Consider the following 21,850-nt stretch of genomic DNA (forward strand, 5'->3'; position numbering starts at 1 on the left):
GCACTGTGCCAGCCGGCACTGCACTGATCTCCGCTTTGAAGCCAGTTTGAAAGCTCCAGTTCAGCATCTTATCTCTTAGGCTTTGTTTGAATATCATTGCTGTTTGCAGCTCATTATGTCAATATTTGCTAAGGTTTGTTGTGGCAAGTAATGATTTGTTGGCACCCAGAAACTGACATATCCTCTTCATTTGGAACTTTGTGCAAAATTGTAGTACTGGGGCAGAAATCACACTGCACACAGTGAGGGTAGAAGCCCCTGGGGTTTGCTGTGGGATGGAGCATGGTGACAAATCACTTTCTTTAATTATCGTGCAGCAGAATCACTGGATTCATTTCGGGTGGGGACAACATCACCACTTTGCAAATCCCAAAAAATAAGTGGGTCTGAGGCAGTAGCTTAACGTCAGTGTCATACAGTATCAATGGCCTCGATTTCCAACAGGCAGGAGAGCGTGGGGGGAAGGGAGTTAAAATATCAGGACCTGGCAACTCGACCCCAATCCCCGCCCCGTTAAATTTGAAAGAGCATAATTCAGGGCACGGGCGAGTCTTCTGCAAAAGGCATGCCAACGTCGCGGCCTGATGACATCATCGGCACCATGACTTAAATTTAACAGAAAGTGAAGCTGCCGGGTGGGCGGAGCAACAATATGTTAATGAGTCCTTTCCCAGCCTGCCTCGCACACTCCTCGCCTCCCCATTAATATCCGGGTCAATGTCGCTGTCTTGTTTTTTTAAAACTTATCCCGCACACATCATTATTTTATACTTATAAATGTTTATATTTCACATGTCAGTAAAATGGCTTTCAATCCGGCTAACATAGTAACAGATCAGTGGAATCTCTATACTTGTTGCAAATATTATGCGACTGGAATTAAGAGCATCATTTACACGTGCATTGACAGTTACGGTCTTGTCTGGGACGAAGTGGTTAACGTCTTTTGAGCTTTATGCCGACGGCAAAGGACTCATTATCGACGATACCTCTACAGCTGTCACAAAGCAGAGGAGAAGAGTTCTACTTCTACACCTAGTAGGACCAGATATCCAGGATATCTTTTCGACTCTACCGGACACAGGAGAGCCAGCAGACTACACAGCGGCGGTTAGTGCTTTGAATCACTACTTCGTGCCCCAGGTCAACGTAGCATTTGCTAGACAGACTTTTCATAAGTTGTCCCAGAAGACAGGTGAGACTGTGCAACAATTTGCTACTCGCTTGCGGCAGGCTGCTAAAGACTGTGCTTTTGGGGGGGCTGTGGATAATCAAATAAGAGACGCTATCCTGAGTAGGTGCACGTCAGCCTATGTGCGGAGGAAATTGCTAGAGGAAGGGTATGGTCTAATGCTTGCCCGCACGTTACAATTGGCCTCACAATGTGAAAATGTCGAGGAGCAGATGTCAGCCATGTCATGTACAGAGAAGGCGGAGACAGATACTGTTCGTCGTGTTACACAGAAAAGAGGGTATTATGCGAAAAGCTCGACAGAGAAACCAAAGGGAAGTGGCGATAGGAACGAAAGGAAATGTTACAGATGCGGACACACAGACCACACGGGCAGAGATCCGAAATGCCCAGCACACGGACAAATGTGTCATAAGTGCAAGGGAAAGGATCATTTCTCCAAAGTATGCCGCACAAAGGGTACAAAGAAACACAGTGTGAACAATGTAGAGGAACAAAATTGTTAAGTCTGTGGTTTGTATTGCAAATAATACACAGACTCCAAGATTAACAAATAAAACAGGTCTTTACTATTCAGAGGTTCGGGCGAATCTGCCCTAGTTGACGTATCACAACCCTTATATACTGGTGTGGTCACTATCGGTATTACAGTATACATGAGCCAACAAATAGTGCCACACCTAAAATAGTGCTCTTAAAGGCGAACGGTTACATTCAATAGTTCCCTTAAAGGTAAACGGGTACATACACTACAATCCTCCCTTTTTAGCTTTTTACTTACAGAATCCCGTTAAACATACAATCTTCAACTTTATATAAACAGTTTGCAGATATACTCTCGATGGAGTCAACGTCATATAACAATTTACAGATATACTCTCGATGGAGTCAACGTCATATAACTTCATGTTTAACATAACATATATAACTTCATGTCAAAACAGATCACAGATTCAGTCTCTGCGGAAAACAGTTCACAGATTCAGTCTCTGTGGTGTAGTCGGTTCACATTGCTGGAGTGACTCATTCAATAGTCCTTCCATGGATTTAACAGTTTGAACTTCCGAACTGATTTGGCTCCGTTCGGAGGGACCACGTGTGTGATCTGGTAGAGGTGATAATGGTTCAGATGGGTCATCTTCTGTTTCGACTTTTCCTTTTCTGCTTCTTGGAGACTCTCTGGGCTCCACTGTCAGCTGCCAGCTGCATGCGCAGTTCCTCCTTCTCTTCCTCCTTTTTCCGTAGTAGAGCCACCTTCTCCCGATGTTCCGTAGACTTTTGGTGCTCCTCCATGATTTCTGCACTTTGGGAGTCGAAGTTACAAGCTGGGCAGGACAGGACATCGTAATATTCGGTGTAGTCCACCAGGTCATGGTAATATTCGGTGTCGTCCTGAGCTAGGCCAGCGAGAGGGTCGTCTATTTCCTCCATACCCAGCTGGACGTTAGCCAGCTCTTGTTCCAAATCCAGACATCTTTCCTGAAGAGACTTCTTCATGTGTACCTCTTCATCCAGCTTTTTCTGGGCTTTCAGCAAGTCGTTTACTAATGACCTCATTTGTGATTTTAATACTTCAACTTCCTTTGGAGATTGATTGATCGGACTATTCAATCCCTCTACCGGAGCAGCTGTTTCAGCGGTCTGTTGTTCTACATTGACGTGAGTCAGCGTACTTTTGGTATCCAAGGGTTGCTCTGCTGCCATCTTCTCAGTCTGTGTTGCAACCTCAGCTATTTCAATAACTTTTGAGAGCTCCAAACCCCTCTCCTCTTCCACCACTAATGTTTCATCTATGGATGGAATCTTTACCGATGAGGCAGCCTTGGCCTGGAGCTCATCAAACATTTCCTGCAGCCTTTGGACTTCTTGCTCATGTTCAACCTTTAGTTGTTCATATGCTTCTACTGAAACTAGCTTTTCGGGGGTTGCCGAGTTAATCCCCTCCAGAATTGTAGCCTGGGCCTGTCCATACTGTTCTTTCAACTTCTCACACTCTGCTTGTAAGGAGTCGTAGAGAAGGACTGGAATAAAATCCTGGCTTCCTGAAGATTCCTCTGCAATTGTTTTTTTTGCAATTTCCTGTTGGAGTTCAGCCAAGGCTGCTATGCTATCTGCCTCTCGAAGTCTCACTGCCATCAATTCTTCTTTATTCTTGCAGTCTATCTCAGCCATTTCCCGTTTACTCTCATTTAACTGAGTGAGTAGCCCCTTATTCTGGGCTGAGAGATATTGCACCTTCTCATGTAGACCATAGCACTCCTTCTCTGCTCGACATAGCTGATTTCTGCTGATTTGGTTCTGTGTTTCGAGTTCCAACATCCTTTGCTTAGCTTCTTTCAGTTTCGCCTCAATAATCCCCTCTCGCAACATGTCCACATTATTCACATCAGGTAAAGAAGCGTTTCTCTTTTCCATGTCCAAGATTTGTTTCTGCATCTCCTTAAGAGCACACTGCGATTCAACTTCTCTTAACCTTGCCTGCACTAGCTCCGTCTCCAATTGCAGAACAAAATCCTCAGTGTAGCGTGGTTTGCCCTTCTGCTGTATCTCTAGATCATGCAAATATTCTAACTCCTGAACATCATAAGGGAGATGTGATCGGTAATTGGTCACGATGGCTCTATGGTCGCTCTCTGCTTGAGCCAGTAGGTTCTGTTGTCTTTCCAGACTCTCCCATTCGGTGTCATAGAACTTTTTCATTGTTTTCATCTCTTGTACGAGGCGGTAACTTAATTGTTCTAATTGTTGTCGTACTTTGAAATAACGTTGAGTTCGAGCCCGGTGTTCCTCCGTAATGCGTATGTCTGTAACTTGAACAGACTCAGAATTCTCTGTCTTTATGCACGCCATCGATTTTCCAACCTTAGTCCGTGAGTTCATGTTAACCTTGTTTTTCATACGTAAGCTGGACTTATCGTCTTCCGGCTCGGAGTCTGAGCTGCTTGTCTGCACCGAGTCCTCACTCGTCATTGCTTGTAGGTAGTGCCATTCCATGTCTATTTTCCTGATCCACTCCCGTCCTAGAAGTGGTGGTCCTCCCTCAGGTAGTACGTACAAATTCATTCTTGGGTGTACTTTACCCCTATCTCTCACCTTGACTCTTATTTTCCCCATGGGGTATACGTTATGCCCTGTGTATGTCTGTAATACGAACTTAGTATTTCTTAAGGGTATGTGAGAGAATAGCCGGTGGTAGTCCTTTTGGTTGATGACTGATACAGCTGATCCCGTGTCCAGCTCCATTCGTACTTGGACTCCAGCTATTTTTAGTGTGACCCAGATCGTCTGTAGATCAGTTACTTTACCCACATTGTGGATTCTCAGACTATCCAGCTCCTGGCTGTTTGGGTCTGAGTCCGAATTTTGTTCGTCTGAACTCTTTTCAGCCACCTGATGTACCTTGTTGTGCTTTTCTTGTGGTGGTGGCTTCCTTTGCTTGTTGGTCTTCTTTCCGGACCTGCATACCTTCGCGATGTGACCCAGTTTGCCACATTTCCTGCACTCTTGGTTCTTAAACCAGCACTGATTCTGGTCGTGCGTTGTCTTTCCACAACGGTAGCATTTGGAAGTGCTTGTAGTAATTTGGTCCACCCCGAGTGCCGCCGCCTTTAGCTGCATTTCCGCCGTTCCTTTCGCTGCGGCTTCGTGCAATGAAGCTATGAGGACAGCCCTGTCCAGTGTGAGGTCGTTTTCTTCCAGAAGTCGCTTCTGCGTTCCTTCTTTGGCCAAGCCGCATACGAACTTGTCCCGCAGCGCCTCTGTCAAATTCCCTCCAAACTGGCAGTATTTCGCTAGCTTACGCAGTTCGACTAAGCATTCCGCATTGCTTTCATCTTGCCTCTGGGTTCTGGCGTAAAATTTAAATCGTTCAGCCAGCATCAACGGTGTGGGGTTCAAGTGATCCTTCAGCACTGCTACGATCTCTTCGAAGGTCTGGTCCACTGGTTTAACTGGTGCTATTAGATGTTTCAAGAGCCCGTATGTTTTTGCTCCCATCGAATTTAACAAAGTTATTGCCTTGTCGTCATCCTCAATTTCGTTGGCTACGCAATATATTTCTATGCGTTCCACATACGTGGCCCAGTCTTCTATTTCAGCATTAAAATCATTAATACTTCCTCGCTTAGGCATCTTCTTCTCTTCTTGAGAACAACACAAGTATTGCTTTACTTATTCTTATTTTTCCTCTCTTCTTGAGAACACACCAGCATTTCTGAAAATTCTTATTAATTTTCTAAGATGGCGGTTTCCCGCTTCTGTCTTCTTCCCCAGCGGTTTCCCCGTGAAAAATGGCGGCTTTCCCGCGCTTCTCGCTCTCCCCGCCCACTTCAATGGCGGTTTTCCCGCGCTTGGCGGTCTTCACCCGACCCCCGACGCTGTCTTTCAGCCCGAGTGCGGCCCTTATCTCCGCCGCGATCGATGGTCCGCGCTGTTCACCGCGGCTCTCACGCCTTCAGTGTCTGCCGACTCTGCCCTACCAGCCCGAGTGCGGCCCTTATCAGGGATTGCGATCGATGGCCCGGCTGCGCCCCTCACTTCAAAGCGGCCCGGCCCTTATCAGTGGATGCGAGCGATGGCCCGCGCTGCGCCTCTCGCCCGAAGCGGCTCTCGGCCCTTATCGCTGGTGCGATTGCTGGCTCGCGAAGCGCCTCCCGCTCGAAGCGACTCTTGCTCGCTCCCTCTCGGGCTCTGGCTCACCCGCTCGCGCGGCTCTTGCTCGCTCCCTCTCGGGCTCTCGCTCAGCCGATTCAAACGCCTCTCCCCGACCTCCCGCAGTCCGGCCCTTTCCTCCCCGGCTGCGGCTGATTCTTCGCGGGTTATTTAGTTATTTATTTATTTATCGCCACCGCGCCTTGTGATCCCGGTCGCTGTCCGGCCTTTTTCACCCCCTCGACCGTGGTGGTCACTGCCCTTATCCTCCGGATATTTTCCACACTTTCCCCTACTCACAGTCGTTGCGGTCGCCGGTTGCTTTCTTTTGTTAGTTGATCGACGCACTCCGCACCGTGGTAAAAGGGTAGTTGTGCCTGTTGCTGATGAACTTTCGTTGCTAGTCTGCTTCCTGTCTGTTGCTGCAGCCTCATGTGTTCTTCCAGCAGCACGACGAAGGCGGTTGCCTCACTTCGACGCTCCTTAGTAGCTTAGGAAGTACTGTTGCCGCAGGGTACGATCGTCCTCGTCGCCATTGTTAAGTCTGTGGTTTGTATTGCAAATAATACACAGACTCCAAGATTAACAAATAAAACAGGTCTTTACTATTCAGAGGTTCGGGCGAATCTGCCCTAGTTGACGTATCACAACCCTTATATACTGGTGTGGTCACTATCGGTATTACAGTATACATGAGCCAACAAATAGTGCCACACCTAAAATAGTGCTCTTAAAGGCGAACGGTTACATTCAATAGTTCCCTTAAAGGTAAACGGGTACATACACTACAATCCTCCCTTTTTAGCTTTTTACTTACAGAATCCCGTTAAACATACAATCTTCAACTTTATATAAACAGTTTGCAGATATACTCTCGATGGAGTCAACGTCATATAACAATTTACAGATATACTCTCGATGGAGTCAACGTCATATAACTTCATGTTTAACATAACATATATAACTTCATGTCAAAACAGATCACAGATTCAGTCTCTGCGGAAAACAGTTCACAGATTCAGTCTCTGTGGTGTAGTCGGTTCACATTGCTGGAGTGACTCATTCAATAGTCCTTCCATGGATTTAACAGTTTGAACTTCCGAACTGATTTGGCTCCGTTCGGAGGGACCACGTGTGTGATCTGGTAGAGGTGATAATGGTTCAGATGGGTCATCTTCTGTTTCGACTTTTCCTTTTCTGCTTCTTGGAGACTCTCTGGGCTCCACTGTCAGCTGCCAGCTGCATGCGCAGTTCCTCCTTCTCTTCCTCCTTTTTCCGTAGTAGAGCCACCTTCTCCCGATGTTCCGTAGACTTTTGGTGCTCCTCCATGATTTCTGCACTTTGGGAGTCGAAGTTACAAGCTGGGCAGGACAGGACATCGTAATATTCGGTGTAGTCCACCAGGTCATGGTAATATTCGGTGTCGTCCTGAGCTAGGCCAGCGAGAGGGTCGTCTATTTCCTCCATACCCAGCTGGACGTTAGCCAGCTCTTGTTCCAAATCCAGACATCTTTCCTGAAGAGACTTCTTCATGTGTACCTCTTCATCCAGCTTTTTCTGGGCTTTCAGCAAGTCGTTTACTAATGACCTCATTTGTGATTTTAATACTTCAACTTCCTTTGGAGATTGATTGATCGGACTATTCAATCCCTCTACCGGAGCAGCTGTTTCAGCGGTCTGTTGTTCTACATTGACGTGAGTCAGCGTACTTTTGGTATCCAAGGGTTGCTCTGCTGCCATCTTCTCAGTCTGTGTTGCAACCTCAGCTATTTCAATAACTTTTGAGAGCTCCAAACCCCTCTCCTCTTCCACCACTAATGTTTCATCTATGGATGGAATCTTTACCGATGAGGCAGCCTTGGCCTGGAGCTCATCAAACATTTCCTGCAGCCTTTGGACTTCTTGCTCATGTTCAACCTTTAGTTGTTCATATGCTTCTACTGAAACTAGCTTTTCGGGGGTTGCCGAGTTAATCCCCTCCAGAATTGTAGCCTGGGCCTGTCCATACTGTTCTTTCAACTTCTCACACTCTGCTTGTAAGGAGTCGTAGAGAAGGACTGGAATAAAATCCTGGCTTCCTGAAGATTCCTCTGCAATTGTTTTTTTTGCAATTTCCTGTTGGAGTTCAGCCAAGGCTGCTATGCTATCTGCCTCTCGAAGTCTCACTGCCATCAATTCTTCTTTATTCTTGCAGTCTATCTCAGCCATTTCCCGTTTACTCTCATTTAACTGAGTGAGTAGCCCCTTATTCTGGGCTGAGAGATATTGCACCTTCTCATGTAGACCATAGCACTCCTTCTCTGCTCGACATAGCTGATTTCTGCTGATTTGGTTCTGTGTTTCGAGTTCCAACATCCTTTGCTTAGCTTCTTTCAGTTTCGCCTCAATAATCCCCTCTCGCAACATGTCCACATTATTCACATCAGGTAAAGAAGCGTTTCTCTTTTCCATGTCCAAGATTTGTTTCTGCATCTCCTTAAGAGCACACTGCGATTCAACTTCTCTTAACCTTGCCTGCACTAGCTCCGTCTCCAATTGCAGAACAAAATCCTCAGTGTAGCGTGGTTTGCCCTTCTGCTGTATCTCTAGATCATGCAAATATTCTAACTCCTGAACATCATAAGGGAGATGTGATCGGTAATTGGTCACGATGGCTCTATGGTCGCTCTCTGCTTGAGCCAGTAGGTTCTGTTGTCTTTCCAGACTCTCCCATTCGGTGTCATAGAACTTTTTCATTGTTTTCATCTCTTGTACGAGGCGGTAACTTAATTGTTCTAATTGTTGTCGTACTTTGAAATAACGTTGAGTTCGAGCCCGGTGTTCCTCCGTAATGCGTATGTCTGTAACTTGAACAGACTCAGAATTCTCTGTCTTTATGCACGCCATCGATTTTCCAACCTTAGTCCGTGAGTTCATGTTAACCTTGTTTTTCATACGTAAGCTGGACTTATCGTCTTCCGGCTCGGAGTCTGAGCTGCTTGTCTGCACCGAGTCCTCACTCGTCATTGCTTGTAGGTAGTGCCATTCCATGTCTATTTTCCTGATCCACTCCCGTCCTAGAAGTGGTGGTCCTCCCTCAGGTAGTACGTACAAATTCATTCTTGGGTGTACTTTACCCCTATCTCTCACCTTGACTCTTATTTTCCCCATGGGGTATACGTTATGCCCCGTGTATGTCTGTAATACGAACTTAGTATTTCTTAAGGGTATGTGAGAGAATAGCCGGTGGTAGTCCTTTTGGTTGATGACTGATACAGCTGATCCCGTGTCCAGCTCCATTCGTACTTGGACTCCAGCTATTTTTAGTGTGACCCAGATCGTCTGTAGATCAGTTACTTTACCCACATTGTGGATTCTCAGACTATCCAGCTCCTGGCTGTTTGGGTCTGAGTCCGAATTTTGTTCGTCTGAACTCTTTTCAGCCACCTGATGTACCTTGTTGTGCTTTTCTTGTGGTGGTGGCTTCCTTTGCTTGTTGGTCTTCTTTCCGGACCTGCATACCTTCGCGATGTGACCCAGTTTGCCACATTTCCTGCACTCTTGGTTCTTAAACCAGCACTGATTCTGGTCGTGCGTTGTCTTTCCACAACGGTAGCATTTGGAAGTGCTTGTAGTAATTTGGTCCACCCCGAGTGCCGCCGCCTTTAGCTGCATTTCCGCCGTTCCTTTCGCTGCGGCTTCGTGCAATGAAGCTATGAGGACAGCCCTGTCCAGTGTGAGGTCGTTTTCTTCCAGAAGTCGCTTCTGCGTTCCTTCTTTGGCCAAGCCGCATACGAACTTGTCCCGCAGCGCCTCTGTCAAATTCCCTCCAAACTGGCAGTATTTCGCTAGCTTACGCAGTTCGACTAAGCATTCCGCATTGCTTTCATCTTGCCTCTGGGTTCTGGCGTAAAATTTAAATCGTTCAGCCAGCATCAACGGTGTGGGGTTCAAGTGATCCTTCAGCACTGCTACGATCTCTTCGAAGGTCTGGTCCACTGGTTTAACTGGTGCTATTAGATGTTTCAAGAGCCCGTATGTTTTTGCTCCCATCGAATTTAACAAAGTTATTGCCTTGTCGTCATCCTCAATTTCGTTGGCTACGCAATATATTTCTATGCGTTCCACATACGTGGCCCAGTCTTCTATTTCAGCATTAAAATCATTAATACTTCCTCGCTTAGGCATCTTCTTCTCTTCTTGAGAACAACACAAGTATTGCTTTACTTATTCTTATTTTTCCTCTCTTCTTGAGAACACACCAGCATTTCTGAAAATTCTTATTAATTTTCTAAGATGGCGGTTTCCCGCTTCTGTCTTCTTCCCCAGCGGTTTCCCCGCGAAAAATGGCGGCTTTCCCGCGCTTCTCGCTCTCCCCGCCCACTTCAATGGCGGTTTTCCCGCGCTTGGCGGTCTTCACCCGACCCCCGACGCTGTCTTTCAGCCCGAGTGCGGCCCTTATCTCCGCCGCGATCGATGGTCCGCGCTGTTCACCGCGGCTCTCACGCCTTCAGTGTCTGCCGACTCTGCCCTACCAGCCCGAGTGCGGCCCTTATCAGGGATTGCGATCGATGGCCCGGCTGCGCCCCTCACTTCAAAGCGGCCCGGCCCTTATCAGTGGATGCGAGCGATGGCCCGCGCTGCGCCTCTCGCCCGAAGCGGCTCTCGGCCCTTATCGCTGGTGCGATTGCTGGCTCGCGAAGCGCCTCCCGCTCGAAGCGACTCTTGCTCGCTCCCTCTCGGGCTCTGGCTCACCCGCTCGCGCGGCTCTTGCTCGCTCCCTCTCGGGCTCTCGCTCAGCCGATTCAAACGCCTCTCCCCGACCTCCCGCAGTCCGGCCCTTTCCTCCCCGGCTGCGGCTGATTCTTCGCGGGTTATTTAGTTATTTATTTATTTATCGCCACCGCGCCTTGTGATCCCGGTCGCTGTCCGGCCTTTTTCACCCCCTCGACCGTGGTGGTCACTGCCCTTATCCTCCGGATATTTTCCACACTTTCCCCTACTCACAGTCGTTGCGGTCGCCGGTTGCTTTCTTTTGTTAGTTGATCGACGCACTCCGCACCGTGGTAAAAGGGTAGTTGTGCCTGTTGCTGATGAACTTTCGTTGCTAGTCTGCTTCCTGTCTGTTGCTGCAGCCTCATGTGTTCTTCCAGCAGCACGACGAAGGCGGTTGCCTCACTTCGACGCTCCTTAGTAGCTTAGGAAGTACTGTTGCCGCAGGGTACGATCGTCCTCGTCGCCATTGTTAAGTCTGTGGTTTGTATTGCAAATAATACACAGACTCCAAGATTAACAAATAAAACAGGTCTTTACTATTCAGAGGTTCGGGCGAATCTGCCCTAGTTGACGTATCACAACCCTTATATACTGGTGTGGTCACTATCGGTATTACAGTATACATGAGCCAACAAATAGTGCCACACCTAAAATAGTGCTCTTAAAGGCGAACGGTTACATTCAATAGTTCCCTTAAAGGTAAACGGGTACATACACTACAAAAATGACTTTGCATTGGCTGTTACTGGAAATAACGTGACAGAGAGACTTACCTTTTGTGTGGGGGAAGTAAATCTGAGAATGTTAATTGATTTGGGTGCAACTAATAATGTGATAGATGAGAATACATGGGAAGGATTAAAGTCAGAACACATTAAGTGTCAGTCACATGTCCCTAAGACAGAGAGAAAGTTATTCTCTTATGCTTCTAGCCGACCACTGTCAGTTAAAGGTGTATTCACATGTGGGATTACAATAGGTAAGAGAACTGAGCAGGTGGAGTTCATTGTGGTTAAAGGCCATGGAGAGCTGTTGCTAGGAAGGGAGACAGCCATGAAACTGGGAGTTTTAAAAATAGGCGCAGATGTCTCAGCTGTGGTAGATGTAAGACAGCTACTAGAACAGCGGTATCCAAAGGTGTTCCAGGGAGTAGGAAGGCTGAACACAAAACAGATCAGTTTGTATATCGACCCACAAGTGAAGCCTGTGGCCCAGCCACTCAGGCATATACCATTCAACTTAAGGGGGGCAGTCGAGGCCAAAATAAAACAATTGAGGGACATGGACATTATCGAACCTGTAACTGGTCCCAACCCATGGGTAAATCCTGTGGTTATTGTACCAAAAGCGGATAAGGATGTAAGGTTATGCCTAGACATGAGACGAGCAAACCAGGCAATAGTGAGGGAACGATATCCAATCCCCACCGTTGATGAGATACTCCAAGGTATGAACGGCTCGAGGGTGTTTAGTAAGCTAGACCTGAAATGGGGTTATCACCAGCTAGAACTGACCCCTGAGTCACGAGAAATCACAACGTTTGCAGTACATAACGGAGTATACAGGTATAAGAGGCTGATATTCGGTGTATCTTCAGCTAGTGAGCAATATCAGCACGAGATAGCTAATGCCTTAGCTGGAATAAAGGGTGTTGAAAACATCTCAGACGACATTATCGTGCATGCACACGACCAGGAAACGCATGACAGACACCTGCACGCTGTCATGACCAGACTAATGGAAAGTGGACTGACACTAAACTCAGAGAAGTGCCAATTCAACATGGACCGATTGATTTTCATGGGAATCCTGTTGTCTGAAAAGGGCTTTGGACCAACAGCAGAGAGAGTGCGAGCGGTGGCAGAAGCTCGGGAACCAGAGAATGCTACAGAGGTGAGGAGTTTCTTGGGACTCGTTGGGTACAGTAGCAGATTCATCCCGCAGTTTGCAACGCTATCAGAGCCACTGCAACGCCTGACGAGAAAAGACAGACCATTTAAATTTGGATCACAACAGAGACAGTCATTCAGTGCACTCAAGGAAGAGTTGGCCAGAGCCGGCACTTTAGCATATTTTGATAAGGACGCACCAACCAAGGTGATAGCAGATGCCAGTCCTGTAGGTTTAGGCGCAGTACTAGTTCAGGACCAACAGGGACAAGAGGTGCCAATATGCTATGTAAGTCGTAGTTTAACAGACTGTGAGAGGAAATACTCTCAAACAGAGAGAGAGGCCTTAGCTCTTGTATGGGCTTGTGAGAGGCTGCATCCATATGTGTATGGCCGAAAATTTAACTTGGTAACTGACCATAAGCCATTACAAGTGATATACAGCCCACACTCTAAACCCTGTGCCCGTATAGAGAGATGGGTACTTAGATTACAGCCGTACGATTTTAAGGTGATACACATTCCAGGCAAGCAAAACATTGCAGACCCACTGTCACGATTGCTGGGGGAGACAGCAAAACAGGAGAGACATTCTCATGGCTCAGGTGAATACGTGAGATTTGTAGCTGTGAGTGCGACACCAAAAGCACTCACTACTAGAGAGGTGGAGGAAGCCTCTGCTACTGACCCAGAGCTGATTGAGGTGCGGAAGGCAATCACAAATGGACATTTTGAGAACTGTAAAGCTTATGCAGCAATTGCAAACGAGCTGTGCGTAGTGGGATACCTAGTTCTTCGGGGAACACGCACCGTGCTACCCACAGTGTTACACGCATGAGCCCTGGTGTTAGCACATGAAGGACACCTGGGAATAGTTGGAACAAAGCAACATCTCAGAACCAAGGTTTGGTGGCCTGGCATGGACAAGGCAGCTGAAAAACACTGTAAAGCGTGCCACGGCTGTCAGATAGTAGCCAGACCCGACCCACCTGAACCGTTGAGACCAACACCATTACCGGAGGGCCCCTGGCAGGATGTAGCTATAGACTTACTGGGACCCTTGCCATCCAACCACTCCATTCTTGTGGTAGTTGATTATTATAGTCACTACTATGAATACGACATCATGACCTCCACAACAACAGAGAAGGCTATTGATAGTTTAGAGTCAATCTTCAGCCGTCATGGTTTGCCAATCACCTGCAAATCTGATAATGGTCCCCAATTCAGATCTGAATTATTCAAAGAATACTGTGAAAACAACGGGATCAAACACCTGAAAACGACAGCAAAATGGGCTCAGGCTAACGGAGAAGTCGAGCGCCAGAATGCATCGCTGATGAAGAGAATCAGAATTGCTCAGTCAGAAGGACTAGATTGGAAACATGAACTTAGAAAATATGTGACTGTGTACAGAAGCATTGACCATGCCACGACAGGAAAGAGCCCGGCAGAGCTGCTCTTTAAACGGAAAATGAGAGGAAAGCTGCCAGACATCACAGAGCCGCGCGCAGACATGGAAGTACGTGACCGGGATGCAGAACAAAAAGGCAAGTCCAAACTGTACGCAGATGAACAGCAGAGAACACAATACTCAGAGGTGGAAGTTGGCGACACGGTGCTGGTACAGCAGGACAAAGTGGACAAGTTCACCACTCCTTTTAATGCCACACCGCACAAAGTTTTGAGTAAAACAGGGAGTCAAGTAGTAGTGGAATCTCCAGAAGGAGCACGCTACTCGAGAAACACTACGTTTGTGAAGAAATACAGACCCAATGGACCAAAGGAGACACTCCATGAGCAGGAGGAAACACAAGGGACTGAGGACAGTATAGTAGACCCTGACATACATACCACTGTGACACAGGCAATACCCACTGACACCAACATGTCAGACATACCCAATACAGCCAGACCTCAAAGGGTTAAAAGAAAACCCCAAAGACTGTTTGATTATGTCACAACACAAACTGTGCGAGAACTGCATGGGTGATGTTAAATGTTTAAACCTGGGAATTATTTAGTTGTGTGGTAAGACACAAGTTTGTAAAAAGTTTATAAACCAAATAAGTTATGCAGTGTTATTGTAAGCAACTGTTGGTAAACTGCAAGTTTGTTTCCAAGGAAAAGGGGGATGTCGTGTATTGATTGCGAGTTTGACACCAGTCAATACGGTAATGTAATGTGCGAGTTTAACACCAGTTAATACGGTAATGTAATGTGCATTGCATTATGGGAATTACCCGGGAAAGCTGCAGTCAGCCATTTTACACAATAAAGAGAACATCATAGTTGGAAACCTGTCTGCCTGATTCTATGCTTGAATGCGTTCATACAACAGGGAGGGGGAGAGAGGGAGTGGGAGCGGAAGAGAGGGAGCTGTATTTTAGATGTTAAAGGGACAATTTTAACCCACCCGATGGGAATGAGCTGGGTGGGTGGATAAAATGGCACTCCCGCTCTTCCCTCTGTTCCCAACGGACTCCTGCAACAGGTTTCCGGCAGTGTTGGGATTACTCACCGCAGGCAGGCGTGAGCCTCGTTAATATGTAAACATCAGGAGCCTATGACTCAATTAGGACTCCGGCACAATTGTAATTGCCGATTGCGTAAGTTGTGCCCAGTGCTAGATCCACCTGTGCTGTGGCGGAGCGGAGTCAGAAGAGGCCGCAAATGTAAATAAATTTAGTTTTTTTTAATGGCTGGGAGAAGCAGGACTGCTCCTCTGGGCCCAGCATGGAAAACCTGGGCCTCTTTCGCCCTGGGCTACCCTACCCGCAATCCCCTCTGGACCCACCCCCAACTTACCTTCGCACCGTGGATTGTTGCCTGGGGTCCCCGACAATGGCCTCCCGCAATCCTGTTGCTGCCTGTCGGCCGGCCAGCTGGGGGGCTTCGCGCCCCGTGTGCGCGGCAGGTTGATGGCCAACATGGAAAACTAGCCCCGGGAGCTCAAATCTCCCAGGTCTCACGCTGACCCCAGCCTCAGCCTGTGCCCGCTCGACACCCGGCTGGGGTTAAAGTCCGGGCTCAAGTGTTTGAAACCACACTGTGCAATATTAGTAACAAGCGCATTGGTGTGAAATCATCCCATGTGCTACTTTAACAGCGGTGTGAACCCATGGGTCAGAATATCAGAAAAAGGAATTTGATTCAACCCATTGATAAAGTTTTCTCTGTAAGTGAGTAAGCTGTACACTGCGCTGGCTTTAGCAGAAGCTGTGTTATTCGAGAATGTTGTAGCAAGGATCATCTTCTAACGTTACTTTATTGAATAATAACATTTCATAGACGCAGACTATTAGCCTGAGGGTACATCATGTGTTTATTTAATTATTGATTCATTCACTGGATGTGGGTGTCGCTGGCAAGGCCAGCATTTATTGCCCATCTCTAAGCTCGGTGATAGCTGTATTGAAAAGTTCTGCAACACTTTAGTGTGTCACTGATTTCTTTATCAGGACTTTCATTGTGCATTTTCCAAAAAGAAGTGTTGTTTCTGCCCCATGCCATAAACAGCCTTACACTGAGGGCTGAAGGCTCTCCCAGATTTTCCATTCTTCCCTCCTCCTCTTATTCTGTTATAACCATTTACAGCTCTACTGGACCTCTTTACTTGTCCCATTATCACTTCCTTTTGCCTCGCACCATCATCCCTTTTGTCATTTAATCGCTCCTGCCTTCTACCCTATCACAGGCCTTTCCCTCTGTTCTTTCTCTGCCCCCTTTTCTCCTGCCTCTCTACTTGCTTAAATGCTGTTAAATCTCTAACTTTTTCCAGTTCTGATGAAAGGTCATCACCCTGGAATATTGGCCCTGATATTTAGGGGGCTGCGCGCTCGGAGCTGGGGTGGGGGGAGGAATTGTGGACGGGAAACCCGGAAGTACGGTTTGACCACTCCGTGGCATTGAGGACTGGGTCTGAGAACACAAGAGAGAGACAGAGATAAAGACATATAATAAGACCAAGCTTTTGGTCATCTGTCCTAACATTGGGGGTGAATTGGGGCTGGAGGATGATCGGGGGGGGGGTCAGGAGCCGGAGGATGATTGGGGGGGTCGGGGGTCGCAGGATGATCGGCTGGTGGGGTTGGGGGCAGGAGGATGACCGATGAGTGTGAGTCGGGGCCAGAGGATGATCGGGGCCGGAGGAGGGAGGCCGGGAAGGCAATCGGTGGGCCAGAGAAGGGAGGTTGGAGGCTGATGAGGGGATTGGAGGCCTCATTGGGTTGGGGGGGGGGAGGAGGTCGGGGAGTGATCGGAAGCCTCGAGGAGGGGGTGTGTCTGATCGTGGGGGGTGGGTGATGTTGTGTCGGTACCTTTCTACCTAGACACAATTTAGGACTCAGAACTCAGAGATTCAAACATGAAGTGCTTTATTGGAAGGAAAGGAAGTTCTGGAAAGTTCCGAACAAAGAGAGCTAAACTTAACCGAGAGAATACCCAACCATTTATCTCCTGTGACAGTGCCACCACAGGTGGGAGGAGAACACACAATAGAACACACAATACATAACATTTCCTCCCCTCTTAAATGGAAGGTCCACATTATTCCTCAATAGGTAAGTTACTTTCAATACACTCAACTAACCTAGGGTAGAGGTAGACTGCCTCAAAGCCTGACTTTACCCTGGGGTTTATTCTGCCCCAGTCTTGTGGGTAAGTCACTAAGCCTACAGGTCCAAGCGTCTTGGAGGCTGCCGCTCTCTGACAGAATACCGGCGGTCATCGCTGGCTTCCACAGCAGTAGGCATTGACACAGGCCTGGATGGAGAAGGTGCCTGTGTCAGTTGAAAGTCAGGAGTTTGCACAGGTGGAACAGTCTCTTTGACTTCCTGTGTTGGAGAAGAGCACGGTGGCAAAGGATGATGGTTTGCGGTATCGTTCGGAAACAGTTCAGGCCAACCAGCCGTTGGAGCCTCTGTGGCTGTCTCTGCTCCTAGCAGCAGTTGATCTGTGTGTCTTCTCCAGACGACGTCCTCAGCAGTCTCAACCGTGTAAGACACAGGGCCCGTCTGCGCGATCACCGTAGCAGGAACCCATTTCGGTCCAGTGTTGTAGTTTCGAGCTAGGACGTGCTCTCCCGGATGAAACCGTCTCTCCTTGACTCTTTTCTCTCTCTTTTCAACTTGAGCTTGTTGTTGACGATGGACAACCTGCTCTGCCCTTGGAGATTTGAGTAAGTCAAAACTTGTCCGCAACTGCCTCTTCATCATGAGTGAAGCGGGGGAAGTTTTGGTTGTGGCATGCGGCTCGTTCCTGTAGGACAACAGGAAGCTGTTCAGATGTTGGTGGATTGAGCCCTGACCTTGCGATGCCTTCAAGGCGTACTTCAAAGTTTGCACGAACCTTTCTGCCTGGCCGTTAGTAGAGGGATGATAGGGCGCAGACCTGATGTGTTGGACACCATTCACATGCAGGAAGGTTGCAAACTCCTGTGATACAAATTGTGGACCATTGTCACTTACGAGTTGTTCCGGTGAGCCATAACGGCTGAACATCTCACCAAGTTTCTCAATTGTTTTCTCTGCCGTGGTAGACCTCATCAGAGCGACCTCCGGCCACTTGCTACGAGCGTCCACAACCACCATAAACATCTTCCCTTCGAAAGGACCGGCGAAGTCCACATGTACTCACTGCCACACTTCTGCAGGCCAATCCCAGGGGTGTAGGGTTGCCAGCTGTGGAACATTCCGGACCCTTTGACATGGGGAACATGTTTTGGCTTTCTCCTCAATATTCCCATCGAGACCTGGCCACCAGAAGTAGCTTCTTGCCATTTCCTTCATCCGAACCATCCCACTGTGGCCTGTATGAAGTTGTTGCAGTATAGGTTCCCTCAGAGGTGGCGGAATGATGACACGGTGTCCCCAAAGAAGACAACCTGCCTGGACGGAGAGCTCATTTCTTTTTGAAACGTAAGGTTTCAAACTAGGAGAATCTCCTATCGCTCTCCCTCGAATGACATCGTCCATTACCTCAGACAGGAGTGGATCGTTGCAGGTGTACCTTCGCACCTGAACTGCAGTGACAGGTGCTCCCTCCACTTGTCTAAAGTAGAAGATGTCTATCTGACGAGGCTCTGGGGGAGTAACAGGCAAGGGTAGCCTCAAGAGACCGTCTGCGTTGCCGTGCAAGTCTGATTTGTGATATTTGATGTCGTATGTGTGTCCTGACAACAGTAAAGCCCACCTTTGCATCCTGCTTGCAGCGAGAGATGGAATTCCGGTGTGGGGCCCGAAGATTGAAGTCAATGGACGGTGGTCTGTCAGGAGTGTGAACCTTCTCCCAAACAGGTACTGATGAAATTTTCGAATTCCAAAAACGATTCCCAAGGCCTCGCGCTCGATCTGCGCATAGTTACTCTCAGCCTTGTTCAAGGTGCGTGATGCGAAGGCGATAGGTTTCTCTTCACCCGAAGGCATGATGTGGGATATGACTGCTCCCACACCATATGGTGGTGCATCACATGCTAGCTGCACGGGTAGCTTTGGGTCGAAGTGTGTCAGGACCTCCGAATTCAGCAATGCTTTCTTTGCTTGGGCGAAAGCTTCGTTGCACAGTTCAGTCCATTTACATGTTTTGCCTTGACATAGCAACTGATGTAACGGCTTCAGCAATGTTGCTAAGTCTGGAATAAACTTCCCATAGTAGTTAAGTAGCCCCAGAAATGAACGTAACTGGCTCACATTCTGGGGTGCTGGGGCCTCCACGATCGCCTTGACCTTTGGCGGCGCCTTATGCAGGCCAGTAGCGTCAATCACATGCCCCAGGTACTCAACTGAAGACTGAAAGAATTCACATTTGTCTTTACGAACTCTGAGTCCGTACTCTTTCAGTCGTTGTAGTGTCGCATCCAAGTTCAGAAGATGATCCTCCTCATTTGTCCCAGTGACAAGGATGTCGTCCAGGTAGCACTGGACTCCTGGCAGTCCACTCAAAATCTGATCCATTGCCCTTTGGAATAGAGCAGGGGCCGACGTAATTCCAAACGGAAGGCGGCAGTACCTGTATAGCCCCTTGTGTGTCACAATTGTCATCAGCTCCTTTGATTTGTCATCGACATGCATTTGTAGATAAGCCTGGCATAAGTCTATTTTGCTGAACTTTTGCCCTCCGGCCAGGCCCGTAAAAAGATCATCAATGAGGGGAAGAGGGTACTGTTCCACAGACAGCACCGGGTTAATAGTCACTTTAAAATCCCGGCAGATTCAAACAGATCCATCCTTTTTCAGGACAGGAACAATGGGTGTGGCCCATTTGCTCACGCTCACAGGCTCCAGGACTCCATTCTCGACTAAGGCCTCCAAGTTAGCCTCAACTTTTGGCCTAATTGCATAGGGTACAGGTCGGGCTTTGTGAAACTTCAGCTTGCTGTCAGGTTTAATGTCCAGTCTCACGCTGATCTTTTCCATGCTCCCAAGTTCCCCATTGAAGAGTTCTGCATGTTTGTTTAACACTGCAGTCAGACCTGACTCCCCTTTTGACATCATGCGGACTGCAGGCCAGTCCAGCATGATTTTCTCTAGCCACGCACGTCCCAGTAGTGATGGGTAATTTCCCTTTACCACATATAGTGGCAGTTTTGCAGTCTGTCCGTTCAATTTAACTGTCACCTCAGTGACGCCTCTCATGGCCACAGGTTCGCCGATATACGTCTTTAGCACAATGTTTGTTGGCTGAAGGGTAAGATGCTTTAGCATTTTGTTGTAGACAGTGTCTGAAAGAAGGGACACAGCCGCGCCTGTGTCCACCTCCATCCGCACTGATTGTCCCTCCACCAGTGGTGACACCCAGTAGCCATTTGAACCACCTGCAACCATCAGTATATGCACCTCTTCCTCCTCAGAGGTGTCGCTCCCCTCTGTTTTGCTTGTTCCATCATACTGCACTGAATGAACACTCTTTTTCCTCTCTTGTCCAAATACAGACATTTTGCTTCCATGCTTCCCAGCTCTGTCTGTTCTTTTTTTACCTCTACAGGCGCGTTCAATGTGACCCTTTTTGCCACAATTTCGGCATTCCAGCTCCATACACCAGCAGTCATTAGCGTGATGGCCCGTTTTCCCACAACGGTAACATGTGCCGTTCCGCGCACCTTTAGGCTCAGACGACACCTTGTGAACTCTCCCTGTTGAACTCAACTGGTGAGCCTCCTTTTCCGCCATCTCCATGGAGACACTAACTTCAATGGCCTTTTCAAGAGTAAGGTTGTCCTCAGTAAGAAGGCGCTTCTGTGTGGCTGCATTTTGCAGACCACACACAAGTCTGTCTCTAATGGTGTCATTCAGCACCTCCTTGAACTGGCAGTGTTCCGACAACCTTTTTAAAGCAGCAATAAACATCGTCACTGATTCCCCCTCCTCTTGATTCCGTTTGTGAAATCTAAATCTCTCAGCAATAACCAGAGGTTTTGGTGAAAAATGTGCTCCAAGAATTTCCACTAGTTGCTTATATGTTTTAGTTCCTGGCTTATCTGGCTGCACGAGGCTGCGAAGTAAATTGAAAGTCTTCGGCCCGATTACACTCAAAAAGGTAGGCACGACCTTTTCATTTGCCACCGCATTCGCCAATACAAAATAGTCAAAACGTTCCGGATATGCGCTCCATTGCTCCACATTTTCATCAAAATCACCGATGTTTCCTAATATAGTAGCCATCTCACGTTTCAAATTAAATTTTCTGTTTACTCACTGCATCTGTAACATACGCAGATTCATCCGCTCCTCGTTGCCACTTGTTGTGTCGGTACCCTTCTACCTAGACACAATTTAGGACTCAGAACTCAGAGATTCAAACATGAAGTGCTTTATTGGAAGGAAAGGAAGTTCTGGAAAGTTCTGAACAAAGAGAGCTAAACTTAACCGAGAGAATACCCAATCATTTATCTTCTGTGACAACGCCACCACAGGTGGGAGGAGAACACACAATACATAACAGGTGAGGCGGAGATGCTGGATCCAGCAGGTAAGTGTAAAAGCACTTATCTCCTGGATCCAGCAGTCCTCGCCTTCCTTTAGCTGGTGGGTTCCCCGAGGCCTGGGAAACCCGACCATTGAAATGGTGGATCACCATGAGGCATGCCAGCCTCATTATAAATGGGCGACCTGCCTCCTGGGAGCAGGTTGGCTGCCCGCCCCTGTTCCGCCTCCACTGACGCCGGAAGTGGGTGGGTTGGAGGTGGCTTAGGGTCGGGATTCCGTTTTTTAACTCTTTAACCCCCCACCTGGCCGCAGCCCACCCGTTTTGTGGGGTTAAAATTCCCCCAATGTCTCAGTCTTTGGCTTGGTGTCAATCTTTATCTGATTATGCTCCTGTGAGGCGCCTTGGGACCAATGTTGCCTGTAAGCTGAGCTTTGTTCTG

Source organism: Somniosus microcephalus, chromosome 24 (assembly GCF_052327205.1).
Source record: "Somniosus microcephalus isolate GS21.2 chromosome 24, FLI_Smic_1.0, whole genome shotgun sequence".
Classification (NCBI taxonomy): Eukaryota; Metazoa; Chordata; class Chondrichthyes; order Squaliformes; family Somniosidae; genus Somniosus; species Somniosus microcephalus.